The 16,462-nt window shown below is 40.9% G+C and overlaps 1 protein-coding gene across 28 annotated transcripts in view; it reads right to left on the bottom strand.

The window, feature by feature from the left end:
• Positions 1-16,462, bottom strand: part of LOC130086249 (nuclear receptor subfamily 1 group D member 2-like) — a 297,692-nt gene that overhangs the window by 179,745 nt on the left and 101,485 nt on the right. The window lies entirely within an intron of this gene.

Below are 16,462 nucleotides of genomic sequence, written 5' to 3'. Positions count from 1 at the left end.
CATCTGCTTTTCTGCTGTTATCTCGGGACGCTAGTCCCGAGGTAAATAGCGTTCGTCAGCTCCAGTTTGTATCCAGCCTCTCACGGAGACTTCAGATGCCCCAACACCTGCGATGAGACGACTCGACGCCTGTGAAGAGACGACTCAACGCCGGCGATATGTTATGCCCTAAATTAATACATGATGATTAACTAACTATATTCTTCTATGTACATTTCTGAAATGCACTTTCTGTAAAGCTGCTTTGAAACAATATGTATTGTGAAAAGCGCTATACAAATAAATTTGAATTGAATTGAATTGAATATTTCTGCCCCTCCTGCAATCTCATATTGGAATGGACTTTTTAATAATTTAAATTGGAAAAATATATGGTCCATACAACAAAGGTTTTTCCTCACAAACAAAGTAAAATAAATATTTCTTTAATTAAATCATAATATTTACCCTGTCAAAAATGTCTTTTAAAAAAAATCAGATCTGATTTTGACACTAATTGCTGACACTAATTGTTTTACTCTGCAACTTTGGAAAGATGTTAGTTGGTTTATCTCAAGCAATAACTTGCAAAATTTCTCTATGAATTCCAAAACTGTTATTTTTGGATTTTTTAAAAGTGGATTCAAATGCCTGCTTTATAATAAATCTAATTATTTTCCTATGTAGATTTTATATTTACAAAAGTTTTAAAATTGTAAACCAATTCTTTTGGTATTCTTACATGAGATGAAACATTACTTGATTACAATTTCATCCTCTCTTAACCCAAAAGCACTCAGAACATGTACAATTTGCAAGAACTACAAACTTTTTACCTTAATGTTTAGATTTCTTTTCATTTAAGTAATGCCCTCTTTCTTTCTTTTTTCCCCCATTCTGGTTTATTTCACTGTCTAACTGTTTTTTTGTTTTGTGCTATGATGTTGTTGAAGTGTTTTCTTTCACTGTTCTTTATATTTTTCGTTGTTCTTAGTAATTATTGTTGTTCCAATTTTGTGGTTTCACACTGTTAACTGAATGTTCAAATAAAGCATTAAAGAAAATTTCTCCGTCCTCATTTTCTTTCCTTGCAAACTTCCCTCGCATCCTACAGGGGTGGAGCTGATGCGAGGAAAGGGAACGAGGATGCAGAAATAGGAATTGAGAAGAACCCACTATTTGATCCTCGCCTCCTCGAGGTGCAGTTAGGGGGTGCTTCTCAATTCTTATTTGTGCATCCTCGTTTCCTTTCCTCGCGTCTCAGCTCCACCCCATGCAGGATACGAGGGAAGGCTGCAATGAGGACGGAGGAATCGAATGAAAGTTTTTTTATACTTTGGAATACTTGATCACTCGAGCGTCACTTCACATGCGTAATCAGCAGCGCTCAAAGGATCTGCCCTTAAGTTGTGAAGTTTGGTTATTTAAGAAATTAGTAATAAATAATAATAAAGCAAGATACCCTGTTGAAATATGTGAGATGTGTGGTTTATATAAACTGCAAAGGTCAAGTATAAATTAAAATGATTGTGACCGACGTGAAGGGGGAGGAGAATTTATACGTGCGTCACGTTTAGTCGATAAAACACTTCCGCAAAGCATGCAACTGTGCATCCTCGGTCATAGCTCCTCTGGAAGCCTCCTCACTCTTTCTGCAATTAGAGAATTGGCTTTATGCCACAGCTGCACTACTTCCTGAACTTCAGCCAGCCCTTTGTTTCCTGTCTGTCATTATTGGACAAACTGATTAAACCAGGTGTGCCTGGCCTCAGTAACAATAATCAGGCACACCTGGATTAATCAGTTTGTCCAATAATGACAGACAGGAAACAAAGGGCTGGCTGAAGTTCAGGAAGTAGTGCAGCTGTGCATAAAGCCTATGGGCTATATGCATGCATAACTTCCGCCTTTGACGCAAGGATGCTCTTGCGTTTCCAGTTGGGGAGATTTAAAGCGGAGGTAAACGGGATTATGGCAGAGTCTTCAAAATTTACTGTCCTCTCGTCTTTGAAACGAAACTTTAATACGTTTAGATGTAATTTTATATATAGTTATGTTTATTTAATATAATAAACAAAGAAGCATAAACAAAATGAGGGGTGTCTGTTTTGTCTGTTTTTGTGACTAACGTTTCTTTAGTATAGCAATAGAGTATAAAAACCAATATAAATTCTCGGTATAGCATTGGACTCTATGATCGGCGGAAGTAATCCAGCATCCTTAAGGCTTCATTATACTTCTGCGTCAACTCCACGGCGTAGCTACGCCGTCACTCCTACAGCGTCGTGGCCGTTTTATGGTTCTGCGTCAGGTCGCGTTGCATCGCGGTGCATTTCAACGCCAGAACGCTAGGGTGGTGTGTGCTTTGCGAATCTCTTTGCTAGTTTGTTTTGGTTCCGTGCGCCGGTTCCGCTTTCGTTTCCATTACCCTTCAAATTGCGCGAATTGAAATTTCGAATTGAAAATACGCATTTCGCAAAAACTCCCGTTTATCGCAAAAAAAGATTTTACACTCGCATGAGGAGGTTTTTCAGGCAATTTGAAAAAGGAATATTTTGAATATTTGAATATAATATTTGGAAACAGGTTTTGCGCATTTACAGTCACCTGCCTTAGAAGACGCGGTGTGTTTGGGGTCCGTGTCCGCAAATAATAATAATAATCATTATTATAACATTTATTAGGCTACATATGTAGAAGACGCTTTTATCCAAAAAAGGAACAAAGCAATTCGTCACATCTCATTCAAAATACAGGTTGGACAATAATAATAGGCAGGGCTAAGATTATCACAAATAAACACAAGCTTTTGACGCATATCCAAGTGTGTGTGCAGAGTGCGGAGCGCGCACTGGATGGCAGGGAGGCTCGGGCGCGAACACTTGCGTTTTCCTATCAACGGTGGAAACTACTTAAAATACTCAATCATTTCTGGTCATACAGAAAATAATAATACATTATTCGCAACTTCTTTTATTTGCGTAAACTCACAATAACAACAAAACGTTTTGCTTTTGTAAAATAAAATAAAACAATCAGGCGCGCTTTCATGGTCTCCGTGAACTGAAGCGCGAGAACTGAAACAAAAATAGCCTATGTAGGCTATTGAAATGTCCACTTTATAACGAACAAATTCGAATCGAAAGCTAATACCTTCTGATTATGTCCTTTCCCTGCCATTAATTAATGCCATTAAGCGTCTCCTTCCATTAATAATAATAATGTCTAGTGCGGTGGCTACCAACGTCCGTTGCCATGATTTTTGGAATGATTATGGAAAAAAAGACGTTTAGTCGCATAACATCGGTCATTTGGCAATAGTTTTTTTATCGACATTTAGAAAAAAAGGCAAAGTTTTGCGCAAATCTGTAATGGAAACGCGCGTAATGGCGAGCGAAAGAGAGAGAATGTTGTTGCAGCTGGAACTAATCGACGTTGAACAACAAATTATTTTATTGCAAATGTTTAATCGCAGAAGTGATTTAATCGTTCCTCAACGTGATACATAGTTGAAACAAACTGCGCACTTTAAAAATGGCGGTATAGCGGGAGGGGGAAACCGGAAAAGCTACACTCCCGAAATGATGTATAATCTGACCAATCACAGCCCTTGCGGTCTGCGTCGCCTCGACGCGTAGTTACAATTTTTTGGAGGTGCACGTCGAGCTACGGCGGAGGGGTCGGAGAGGGGTTCGCGGCGACGCAGAGGGCTCTGCGGGGGTACGCCGTCGATTCGACGCAGAAGCATAAAACAGGCTTTAGACCTTCACCGGAAATACCGCCGTGCATAGAGCCCATTGAGATGTCCTTCAAGATGGCTGAGCTCGATCTGTTTCCGGGTCACGGGCTGGAGGACGTAGGAGCGAGGACACGAGAAAGCATCAATTTGGGTGCTTCTCGTTTGTATTTTGTGCATCCTCGTTTACATTCCTCACGTCTCCAGATCACTGGCTGGAGGACCGAGGAACTAGCAAACGAGATTACAATAAAATTAAAAATATATAAATTACATTAAATATATTAAAGCTAATGAAATTAGCTAATAATGAAATTAGCGTGTCATGCGTAAATGAAATTAGCTAATAATTAGCGTGTCATGCGTAAATGAGTGTAAAATCGTTTTTCAATTCTCCGATGAACGTTCTCCTGTTCTTTCTCCTCATTCTTCTTTTCTTATTCAAAATGAACGTTTGTGTAGCTACTATTAAAATATTGCATAGTGCATTTAAAAGTAATACTCTACTTGGGCGAAGAGACCTATAAATATTAATGTTTGAACGCGGTACTTTACTGATCAGTATGTTTGGAAGAATAAGAAGATATAGGCCTACATTTCCCCTTGAATGATAAAAGTGGGGCATTACAGTTAAATAAAAGTGGAACACGGCACGAAGTGAAACGAATTGTTTCAAATATCATCCAGGTGGTCACAGAAAGTAAATGTAATAAAAAACGGCATATGAAAAAACGGTAAAACATAAAAAAACCCGGCAGTATATGGACACAATAGAGTGCCAGTGAGATTCATATTTTACCTGCATATTACAAAGAGCAGTCGCAACAATGATGCGTTTTAATGTGAAGAGTAGGACGGGCTTGTTAAAAAAAAATCTTATTTTTCTCAGGAGCTCATTTCACATGGTGCACAAAGGCGCTTCGCCCCTCAGAGGCTGCTATATTACACTGGGACCGTTTTATAATAATGGTTAGAATGCTTATAATAATGAATGGTTATAATAATGGTTGGAATTAATATGGAAGTAGACAAACAGGAGCTCGAGCAGTCGCGGGAAGAATAAGGTAAGCCTATAGACTTTGGCACTATAAAACTCGTACGAATTAGCCACCTTTTAATCACTCGTACAAATTTGTACGAATTGGTAGTGAGATAGCGTTGAAATAGGCTAACGTAGATGTCTTTTAAAATTGTAACATTTTTATTCTTGTTGAGGTGGTGATCGCTACGAAACACGAACGTCATTGTTTTCTGTTCTATGAACAATTAGCTAAGGATATGTATAGGCTACAGCCTGTCAAGTAGCCTAAAGCACACACAGTGCTCACGTTTTGTTTGATTAGAGGACATCTGAAATGCACCATTTGTTAATGGGGCTTTAAATTAGCATGTGCAGTAGAATCTGTGTGGTCTGCTGTTATCTGTATTACGGTCTCATGCTTATTATCTTCAGAAGAGAGAGCTTTCAGATTTTTACGGCGTTCATGTGTCTTTGAGATTTTTTTCCGTATGTCGTATTATTAGATTGGATATACATGCATATCCACCTGTAAATATATTAAAGGAACGGTTTGAAGTGTAGCTAACCTGTTCAGCTGATGCGTGGTTTAGGTAGTTTGATGTTGTTGAGATTGACTTCCTGGCGACAACAAGAAACTGCCTTGATTACGTCAGTTGGCCTTCATCAAGGCCGCGCATTTCCGCCAAATGATCCTTCCTTACACACTCCTCAAACGCCATTGTAAATGAACCACCGCCGCCGGCTCTACAATAGCCTACACTATAATTTCTATCCTTTCAACATCTTCTTCGGTTTTATATGGCCAGTAAAAACTTCTATGGCTTCCAGTGGGTGAATTGGGGATATAAACCCAGAGGTTAGGCAACGATCTCCCTGCTTTGTTGGTATAAGATAGACACGCATTGATATGGTTGGCGAACAGGGTGATTTCGTGGGATGTTTCAAAATAAGTGCATCTTGTTTCATATTTAATTGTTAGTTCATTGTGACAGTATGTTGGAGGCGGTATGTTCAGTTTCATCATATTAGCTTTTTTTTGTTTTCATTTGATAAGCAAACTGACGCACCGTGTAAAATAAAGGTGCACATAATCCTAATATTGGACTTTATTTTAATCAAATATTGTGCAACTGACAGTGTACCGAAAATAGTAATACAATACGAGGTAGTTACAATCATTTGTGTAAAACAAATGAAATGAATAAAAGACGTATAGCTACCTGTGTGCCTACCTTTCCTGTCGCAACACTTTTATCTAAAATAAGTGCAATCTCTCATGAATGGGAATTATTCCTCAATGAAGTTAAATATGCTCTTCTGAAGCCTTTTTGTCACATTATTTTAAGACAGATTTATAAATGTGTTCATATGTTCACCTATAGTTCTGTTTAGCCACAGGGTTAGGTGTAGCTATATTGTGTATTTTTACAGATTCGTTTATTTGTGCTTGCTTCGTTTTTAGCTCTTTTCTGACACAGAATAACGATGAAGGATTCTCTATTTCTTCTAGGCGATACATTAAAAACTGCATCTACTGATATTTCATAGACCCTACTCGAAAACAACAACTAGCCAATTCACACACACACAAAAAAGCTTTTTTTAAGATTGAATAATCCTTATGTAATTTACTTGAATAATTGATTAAGGATTGTTCAATTTATTCAATTAAATCACGTAAGGATTCAGTTTGATGGAATTTGAATTCTTAAAAAAAAGTTGTTGTTTTTTTGTGTGTGTAGCGCATTGCATAACTGCAATGCCATTATATTCACTATTAACATAACTCATGTCATCTTCTGTTAACTTCCACAGTGCATAAATGCATAACAATGGGTTTATGGAATGAAAGGTGCTTATTGGAAACTGTTCATGTGTTCAGATTTGTTTCTCAATTTGTTTAACACAAACTAAAATGTGTGTTTAGATAAACCAACTTGGTAGGCCTACGATTCATTTGATTATTTGAGGCTGACTGAAAGTTATAAGTAGATTTGCACTTTAGTGATAATATGCTTAGTTCCGTGAATTTTAGGCGCAATAGTCTTTTAATAAGTAAATATTGTAGCTACACAATACCATTTAAAAAAATGAGTAGTTCGTAACTGTCAGAACTTCATTTTACAGCTTTACACGCAAACCCGTTGATCACGACATCTAAGCAACATAAATTGGCTTTAAAGCTTAGTCAATTAAATAATCAACTTCTCAATATGGAATTATTAGAACTATCAGAATTAATATTTCAAAAGTAAATTGGCTGAAAATAATAAAATAAATAAAACAGACACAAGCTGCGGGCAGAAGTGTGGAATAATGTTTTAATATTTTTTGAAATTATATTTAGTCTCTTATCAGCAAGGCTGCATTTTTTAATAAAAAATACAGTTAAAACAATAATATTGTGAAATATTATTACTTTTAAATGTTTGAATTCTATACTTTCAAATCATTCAATATGCTGACTTGCTGCTCGGTTATTTTTAATTAATATTGGTGTTCAATCAGTTATGTTTATAGTCTGTTATCAATGTTAAAAACAGTTTATGTTGCTTAAGACCGTGATACTTTTCCCCCAGGGTTCTTTAGTGAATAGAAAGTAGCCTACAATTAGGCTAACAACATTTATTTGAAATATAAATATTTTGTAACATTAGCCTATAAATGTATTTACAGTTACTTTGAATCAATGTAATGTGTCCTTGCTGAGTAAAGTTGTTATTATTATTATCTACTTAGGCCTATATTACTTTTTTTGAATGCTTGTGTCGCGGTTTTTAAAGCAATATTAAGCAGCAAAACTGTTTTCAAATTTATAATAAGAAGAAGAAATGTTTCTTGAGCATCATATTAGAATGATTTCTGAAGGATCATGTGAAGACTGGAGTAATGATTCTGAGAATTCAGCTTTGATCACATAAATTACCTTTTAAAGTATATATTTAAATAAAAACCGATTCTTGTAAATTAATATTTCACAATATTACTGTTTTTAATGTAGGCCTATTTTGATTAAATGTTGCCTGTGGTGAACATGAGAGACTTTGAAAAACATACAAATCTTAATTATTTCAAGCTTTTGACCGGTGTTGTAAAAATAAATTTGTCTGGTAGTGGTCAATTAATAAATGACCACTACCAGACAAAAACACTAGATGTCACTGTCCTCCAATCATGTCAAACCAGATTGCGTTGCATTAATAACTTAATAACATTGCAGCTTGCAGACGGTCCCTGCGGACTGTCTCTCAGCGCATGCGCATAGAGACCCATTTATATCATAAAGCTCGTTTTGACGGAAAATTGGGTTGTAGCTCGTTGTCTACGACTACGACGTTATATTTGTAAATATGTGCCATTTGTGTTTTAGCAACGTTTAGCTCACGATTGAATTGAGTAGAATAGAAGTTTATTTTCATACTATGGAAGTCAATGGATACCGTCAACTGTCTGGTGAACAACCTTCTTCACAATATCTTATTTTGTGTTCAGCAGAAGAAAGAAACTCAGATTTGCAACAACATGAGGGTGAGGAAATGATGACATCTTTTTTGGGGTGAACTGTCCCTTTAACTTGTTACCTCGGCTGTGGAAACTTCAAGAGCTGAAATGGCTGTCAGATAAAGGAGACATCTGATCTGTGTACTGGACCAAGTTCATCCAACATTATGACGCTGCAGACTTGGAGCCTGCATCTACAGTCCCCCACCCAGAGTCCTGCATTCTCAGACCCCTTGTTTTTCGAGACAGCGCCTCCTGCTGTTCAGAAGATCGTATAACACCCCCACCCAGAATCCCCCGTTCTCAGACCACTCGTTTTTCGAGACAGCGCAACCTTATCCAAATGCCATTTAAAAAACAATAGGATGCAATACTACGGTCTCGTTTTATTTAAAGTTATCCAAATAAATATTTGCGTTCCCTGCTTAATGCATGTGACTGCTTAGTGCAATGACTAACAAATTACCCAGTAGTTATTTTTTGAGCATGGGTGTGTAATTGAAAGAAAATTACTGATGGAAGGGATACAATTACAGATTGAACTATCTTCTGAAAATTATTATGTGATTTATATTGCTACAATGTTTTTTTTTTAATTCAAATTCCAATTTTTCTTTCAGTTCAACCTATAATGGTCTAATTAACATTATAGTAGTATCCTTTTTTTTTATTCAGACTCATGGTCCATCCATTTGGATAAAAGCGTCTGCTAAATGAATAAATGTAAAATGTAATGTAAATGCATAAGGTAAAATAATTACTTTCTGGTAGGTGAATGTTCCTTCTTTTTTCATTCTTTTTGCAATCGCTCTGTCAAATTCCTCGACTTCACTAAAATAAAAGATGAATGCCATTGTCAAAAATATTGTGTGATAATAAATCATATTTTTTTTCTGCAAATGCAAATTACAAGCATAGGGTGATAAGTAGGGGCACGGAGGAACACCTCCTCAGCCTCCTGCCAGGATAATGCCTGCATCTCACATATGAATGATGGCCTGTCCATATAAATTAATTAATTAATTAATTAATTAATTAATATAAAAAAACATTGCATATATGGCAATAATAGAAACAATCCAATTCAGCCAGGGTAGTGACACTTCGTAGAATAACTTCGTTGGTTTAAAATAAATGGGGGCACAGAATGGGCAGTGAAAATCACTGCAGCATTTATTACATTTCTGCATTTTCTGGAAGTGAATTCCCTCGTTGAATTGTTATATCCATCTTTAAAAAAAAAAAAAGAGAGAGAGTTAAATTCAAATTTTAAGACCAGCCCACAGAGCCCATACAGTCAAATTTCAGTCAATACAAATTAAAACAAGGAAGGCCAAATGACATTATAGCTCATATGTTAATACTATAGACTGGTTGTTAATACATAGTGAAGGCATAGTAAATTTGATTATTAGGCAATTGTATGAGTTGTAAATGGCTGGCAACAACTTCATATCACAGTTAAATTAATATTGATTCATTTTAATACTTACGTTTTATAAGAACTGATTTAAGTAGTCTACATAAGTTATATAAAGTAAAATAGTTACTCCGGCATTAATTAATTCAATTTATAGTTTTAGGAAAAAAGGTCCGGTAATTAAAAAAAAAGGTCAAATCTGCTTAAATAATTAATGATGACATTCTTTGATATTAAATTTTTACAATGGCTTGTCTATAAAAAGTCCAAGGTTAAAGGCTAACTTTAGCTATCAAAAATTTTCGTGGAAAAAGGGCGAAAAAACATACATTAACGGCTCAAATTTTGTTACAAACTATCTTTACACACATTAAATGGACCATTCATATATTGGTGTATCGATGAACTATAAAGTAGTTTTATTAAAAAGAAATTGAATGAGTATGATTCGCTAAATAAAATAGACGATACTCACGTTTCGGCTTAAGTTCTTCACATGTTTATCCGATCCAATTTGATAGGAGGCGCTGTCTCGAAAAACAAGGGGTCTGAGAATGCGGGACTCTGGGTGGGGGACTGTAGATGCAGGCTCCGAGTCTGCAGCTTCATACTACTCAGTTCAACACAACCTGTGGCCTAAAGTCAGAGTGTGGATGTGCAAGTGTCCACCAGCAGGGAGCAGCCTTCCTTTCTCTGAGCTTGTAACCAGGGGAACGTCTCAGGTTACAAATGTAACCTTTGTTCCCTGAGAACAGGGAACGAGACAATACGTCATTCGACGCTATGGGGAAACGCCTCAGGCGTGACAGGTGTCTGAAATCACTATCAAATCACGTCAATCACATTGACCGGCGACAGCCCGTGAATCATTAGCGTAAATGATTAACGTGCGACCTGGAAGTATATAAGGGCGCCTTGCAAACATGACAAATCACCTTATCGTCTGAAGGGACTGTACGGCAGGCAAGCCCCGAGGCATGGCAGGGAGACGTATTGTCTCGTTCCCTGTTCTCAGGGAACAAAGGTTACATTTGTAACCTGAGACGTTCCCTTTCGAAGGGAACTCAACAATACGTCATTCGACGCTATGGGGAACGAAATACCCACTCCGCCATGCTGAGGGGAGTGCATGCCCTCAGGCAGTGACAACTGTCCGAACCAGCAAATTCAAATGAAATGCTAGAACCACTCACCCTCAGGTCACACTGGGCTGTCAGTGACAGCATTCCCTACGGTCATAGCCCAAGCTATAAGCCTAACAGGAAAACCTCCATAAACATAGTTAAATGAAAGCCTACCTGGGCCTGTTCAAAGGCCTAGGACCACAACTTCAATTAGAAGGGGCCCCTTCTAGGGAATGTGGCTAGGGAATCCGAAGGAACCCCAGCCAGTCACTATTCAGGGGAACGTACTCACCCCGATATGCCACCAGGACGGCCTGACCTGGCGTCAGATACATAGACACTTAGTCTGGCCACTTCCTGTCTGTCCGAAGACAGAGCCTCTGGAAAAAAGCCTTAAGTAAGGCATCCAACCCGAGGGACTGCGACGCTGGCAGTGAACCACTCGGCCCGGATCTCAGAGACGGGATATCCCGGAGAGTATGACTCAGCATAGTGCTTTATGACCCTTGCTAGCGAGGGGAGTTTCTCTACTCGATCCATGGATCAACCCAGTGTTTGCAAACACTGAGGAGGCCTGTGAAGGCCTAATGGCTGATCTAACCGGGAGGCCTCACAAGAGGCCTACGACCGTCTGACCAGACTCAGGAAGCCGCATGCTCATAGAGACCCTCAGTGAGGGGAGCACAAGGTCTGCCTGGTAGGCAAACCAGGCTGTAGGCAGGAAAGGTTCCAGGAGGGAACAAATAGCAGAGAATAAACACTTTAGCGAGCCAGGGCGCAAGCTCGCCCTCAGCAGCTGCCTATTAAGGCTAGCTGAAACTGATAGCAAGAGGCCACTAGCTTCATAAACCCAGCACCATTAGAGAAACATTACAGGGAGGCCCGGAGAGGCCTACTACCTGATAACCCCAGTATGTTGGGTGCTCCACCTTCAGGGAGGCCCAGAGTGGCCTACTACCTGATAACCACAGTATGTGGGGAGCTCACCTTCAGGGAGGCCTGGTGAGGCCTGCTACCTTACAACCACAGTATGTGGGGAGCTCACCTTCAGGGAGGCCTGGTGAGGCCTGCTACCTTACAACCACAGTATGTGGGGAGCTCACCTTCAGGGAGGCCTGGTGAGGCCTACTACCTGATTGCTACAGTCTGTGGGAACTCACCTTCAGGGAGGCCTGGTAAGGCCTACTACCTGATAGCAACAGTATGTGGTCACCCACAGGGAGGCCTAGAGAGGCCTACTACCTGATAACCACAGTATGTGGGAACTCACCTTCAGGGAGGCCCGGTGAGGCCTGCTACCCTACAACCACAGTATGTGGGGAGCTCACCTTCAGGGAGGCCCGGTGAGGCCTGCTACCTTACAACCACAGTATGTGGGGAGCTCACCTTCAGGGAGGCCTGGTGAGGCCTGCTACCTTACAACCACAGTATGTGGGGAGCTCACCTTCAGGGAGGCTTAGAGAGGCCTACTACCCGATAACGATAGTACGTGGGGAACTCACCCTCAGGGAGGCCTGGTAAAGCCTACTACCTGATAATCACAGCATGTGGGAACTCGTCTTCAGGGAGGCCGGGTGAGGCCTACTACCTGATAACCATCTTAAGTGGGAATTCACCTTCAGGGAGGCCTGAGGGGCCTACTACCTGATAGCAACTGGTAGCTGAGTCCGGGTGACAGTTCCAAGGCGGCCTGCTAAGGCCAGCCAGCTGGGGACTCGCCTATCAGGGAGGCCCGGTTGGGCCTACTAGCTGATAGCAAGTCAAATCTGCAACAACGGAACACTGTTGGGAACCATACTACACCAATGTAACTACTGGGCCCACCCACAGGAGGCCTAGTACAGCTAGCTACCTGTAGCGGCATTAAAGCATGTCCCACAATGTTGGGACTCACCTCCGAGGAGGCCTGTTTAAGGCCTACTACCCACCGGTGAGTCAACTGCCCGAACCACCAAGGCCAACCAATTCTCTCGAGAAGTAGCCTATAGCGCCCTCTTGGGGGCTGCTCATACAAGGAGGCCTGCTGAGACCTACTACCTGATGGCGCAGCCCTCGTTGGCAGATAAGCTGTTTACACAGTGCCTACAGCATCCTGGTGCCTAATCACATTGCCCATGGCAGTGTACTCAGCATAGAGAGCTAATACCCTTAGAACAAGGGGAGTACAACATACGCCACTCTGCCTCAGTGGAGGCCCCAGTTAGTCAGGGGCCTACCATCTATGCATGGGCGTCAGCACAGGGCAATGCTCTGGCTTCAGGGGAGCGAACTTCGACCAAAGAAGAAGTGAAGGCTTACTTCATACTCGACCCGAGCCATAGTAGTGGGAGGTAGGATAAAAACAGAACTGGGAGTGAAGTGCTCAGACCTACCCTGAATCACAGGGGAATACTTACACCTCACCCTGAGTTTACCAGGGTGCGGGCCTGCCAGCGGCTCTAGGGGTAACAGAAAAACATCTGTGCCCAACCTAGGGGAGTGGGGCTTGAATGAAAGCCAACCACCTACAACCCACAGCCTGAGCAGTAGCTCAGCAAGGTATTAGTGAAGCCTACACTGGCGGCCTAAATCCGTAGGCCAGTTCTGCACGGCAGGGTCGGGCAGGAGACTCAGTCTTCTTCGTGAAGCGAAAGACGGCCTAACCCTGCTCAAAAGGACTTATATACCACGGAGGCCTAACTGAGGCCTACTATGTCCTTATAAACCATCCTCTGCACCACGCTGCATTACTCTAGTCACCCCAGAATGCAGAGAAGGGGGTGGGCCTTGGCCTAACGACTCCCATGGGAGGAGGCTGATTATACAGGGATGCCAAAACCTACATTCACAAAGTGAAGGGTCAGAGGAAGAAATGCTAATTTTAGCAGAACGCCTCTAATATCCCTGGCACAGCCTAGGCCAGCTACAGAGGCGGCCCTGGTGAGGGCCAACCTGTAAGCATAGATCTATCTGAGGGCTCAGAGGAGCCACAGCCTACTAAAGAATATAGTCTGTATTATTCCATACAAAGGGCTGCAGAACGCTCAACCTAATGAAAACTCAACATAGCTCAAGGGGCGAAATACTCAGAAAAGTCAAACGGTCCCATGGGCCGGACATAAGATCTATCTGAAGCTCTAGCGTCAGTCAACACTCTAAGAAAACATTCTATCAGAGAGAGACCAACTACTCTACCCTGAGGTGGCTAATAGCCCGAAGGCTAACATAGTTATCATTCTGGCCACCTAACGGGGAACTTCAGGGCCCTGATAATCCAAAAAAGTTCTCTTACCTTATTACCTTGACATGGTCCCATAACTCTATACAGGGAACGAGGTCTGTAAAGAGAAACATATTATTTTTTAATCACAAAAAATACTCTTTGAAAGACCAGCAGCTCACCTGCGGCGTGCAAAGTGAAGACTCACCAGACAGTTCTTCATGAACATGGGGTCTACCATCTTTACATACCTGAAAGAGGCACTCTCACTAACCAAGCCGAGGCGGGCCATCAGAACATTGTTCTAACCATGAGCCCAGCCTCAGGCCTGATGTAAGAAGCGCCTGGGGAGTCGGGGAAGAGAGGAAAAGGCAAAGATATAATCACGCCCTCAGGGAAGATGATCCAAGACCAACGCAACGTGCGTTTGTGCCGGATCACCTCCCTCAGATCCCTCTTCCCAACCACGCATACCCACGCTCTCCTATCCTCTCAACATCAGCGAACTAGCCCGCTGACGTTGGTGGATACAGGCAGAGTATGGGTTCTTCCATGTCCTCTCGATCTCAGTATGAGATCGGGAAGAAATGAAAGGCTCACCTGAGCTGGTGGTTCTATGACCGGGGAAAAACCGCTCTCATCGCGAGCGATTTCTCCCCCAACGAGCAGCCACGGCAGCTGTTTTGCAGCCTGCCCGCGGCGCGTTCTATAATACCAACCAGCTCAGCATACACGGGGCAGGGTGGCTGAGAAGATACAGGAAAATATTTTATTATTTCCACCCTCATCAGCCATCTCCTGTTTGTCCGGGAGAGCGCTTGCTGCCGGACTAAGTTTTCCCTTTTTTTTTTTTTTTTTTTAACTTCATCCAATTGCAGCTTCTCATCAGCCGCCGCATCGTCTGAGAGGATTACACCCCTCTCAAGGCGATCGGCGAGCTTCAGCTGTGACATCCAGATGCTGAACCCTCTTCTCTCGAGAAGAGGGACAGGCGCGATCACAATTTGTACAGGCAGTTCCCTCGAGAACCGCCTGTGCGCGTCTTCCTTCCCAGACAAAAAATGCACAGTTCACGTGTGTCACCCGGCTACAAATATCTTGGGCACGGGTCTGCACACTTCTGAAAGCATTTCATAATTACCTGATTTTCAAAGCAGTTACAGACAAAACAGTCCCTGAAGACGATGAGATGATTTGTCATGTTTGCAAGGCGCCCTTATATACTTCCAGGTCGCACGTTAATCATTCACGCTAATGATTCACGGGCTGTCGCCGGTCAATGTGATTGACGTGATTTGATAGTGATTTCAGACACCTGTCACGCCTGAGGCGTTTCCCCATAGCGTCGAATGACGTATTGTTGAGTTCCCTTCGAAAGGGAACATGAATATATGGTGTATTACTGCAACAGTGATTTAAGTGATTTATCTATTTTCAGAATTAGGTTGTTTTAGCTATTTTTTTGTGGTTGATTAGGGGTTGCACAAATGAAGAGTTTTGGAAACAGCATACAGAGCTACACAATGGTTATCTGCTGCAAGGGTTAATAATTAATTAACAAAGTCTTTAATACTCTCACAATCACCCAAAATCATGTCCCATCCACCCCAAATTGTGTTTGGGTGGATGGGACAAAATAAAAACGACCAAATTCTGACAATAGAAATGTGATATTAACCCTTTTTTTGCTGCAGTATTTGTGCAATAGCTATATGACAATATTATGACCTTATTATGAAAACTAGTTATGTAATTTTCCTCACTTCATGCATTTCAGGGTCGACTTCCTTTTTAATGACTGCCCCGCCCACCTACATGATGTCACACCAATGATGGCATCCACTTTTGATTATGTGGGGTCATGCCCTGTTTTCTTAAAGAACTGTATTAGTTCTATTTTCTTTTCCTCCATCTCTTTCCTCTCCGCTGCCTGCTCTTCTAGCCTTTCTTTCCGGAAACACTGCAAATTCTGTGCTGAAATCCCTTCAGTGTTCTTAAGATCAAATGACATTAAATAGGGGGGAAAGAGAGAGAACAATTGTTACATTACTATGAATACTTGTATTAAAACAGGGGAATAATGTACAATTTCAAGAAATGCATGCACCCGTTTTGTTATCAAACATTAAAAAAAATTAGCTCAATATCTATCTCTAGTCTCATCTCTGCAATAAAACATGTTCAAATGTGTTTTAATTTAATAAGGGGATAGAAATAGACAATATAAGGACAATAGTACAAGGTTTTTAAATATTTCTGCTTCAAACTGTTTTTAATAATTACGTATTGATAGTCCTACTTTAGTTTAAACTATATAGGCATGTCACGGTATCAAATTTTTATTTAAATAATAATTGCTGAAGCTTTTACCATGGTACATTCTCAGAAAAAAAGGTACAAAAGCTGTCACTGGGGCCAGCTTTCACTGGTTCCCTTTCAAAAGATACACCACTATCTCCTTATTAATCAATAAAAAAAATCA

The sequence above is a fragment of the Rhinichthys klamathensis genome, unplaced genomic scaffold (genome assembly GCF_029890125.1).
Source record: "Rhinichthys klamathensis goyatoka isolate OS25496 unplaced genomic scaffold, OSU_Roscu_1.1 h1tg000095l_1, whole genome shotgun sequence".
Classification (NCBI taxonomy): Eukaryota; Metazoa; Chordata; class Actinopteri; order Cypriniformes; family Leuciscidae; genus Rhinichthys; species Rhinichthys klamathensis.
Note: the sequence above shows the minus strand (reverse complement) of the source record. Positions and strands in the feature narration are given on the sequence as shown.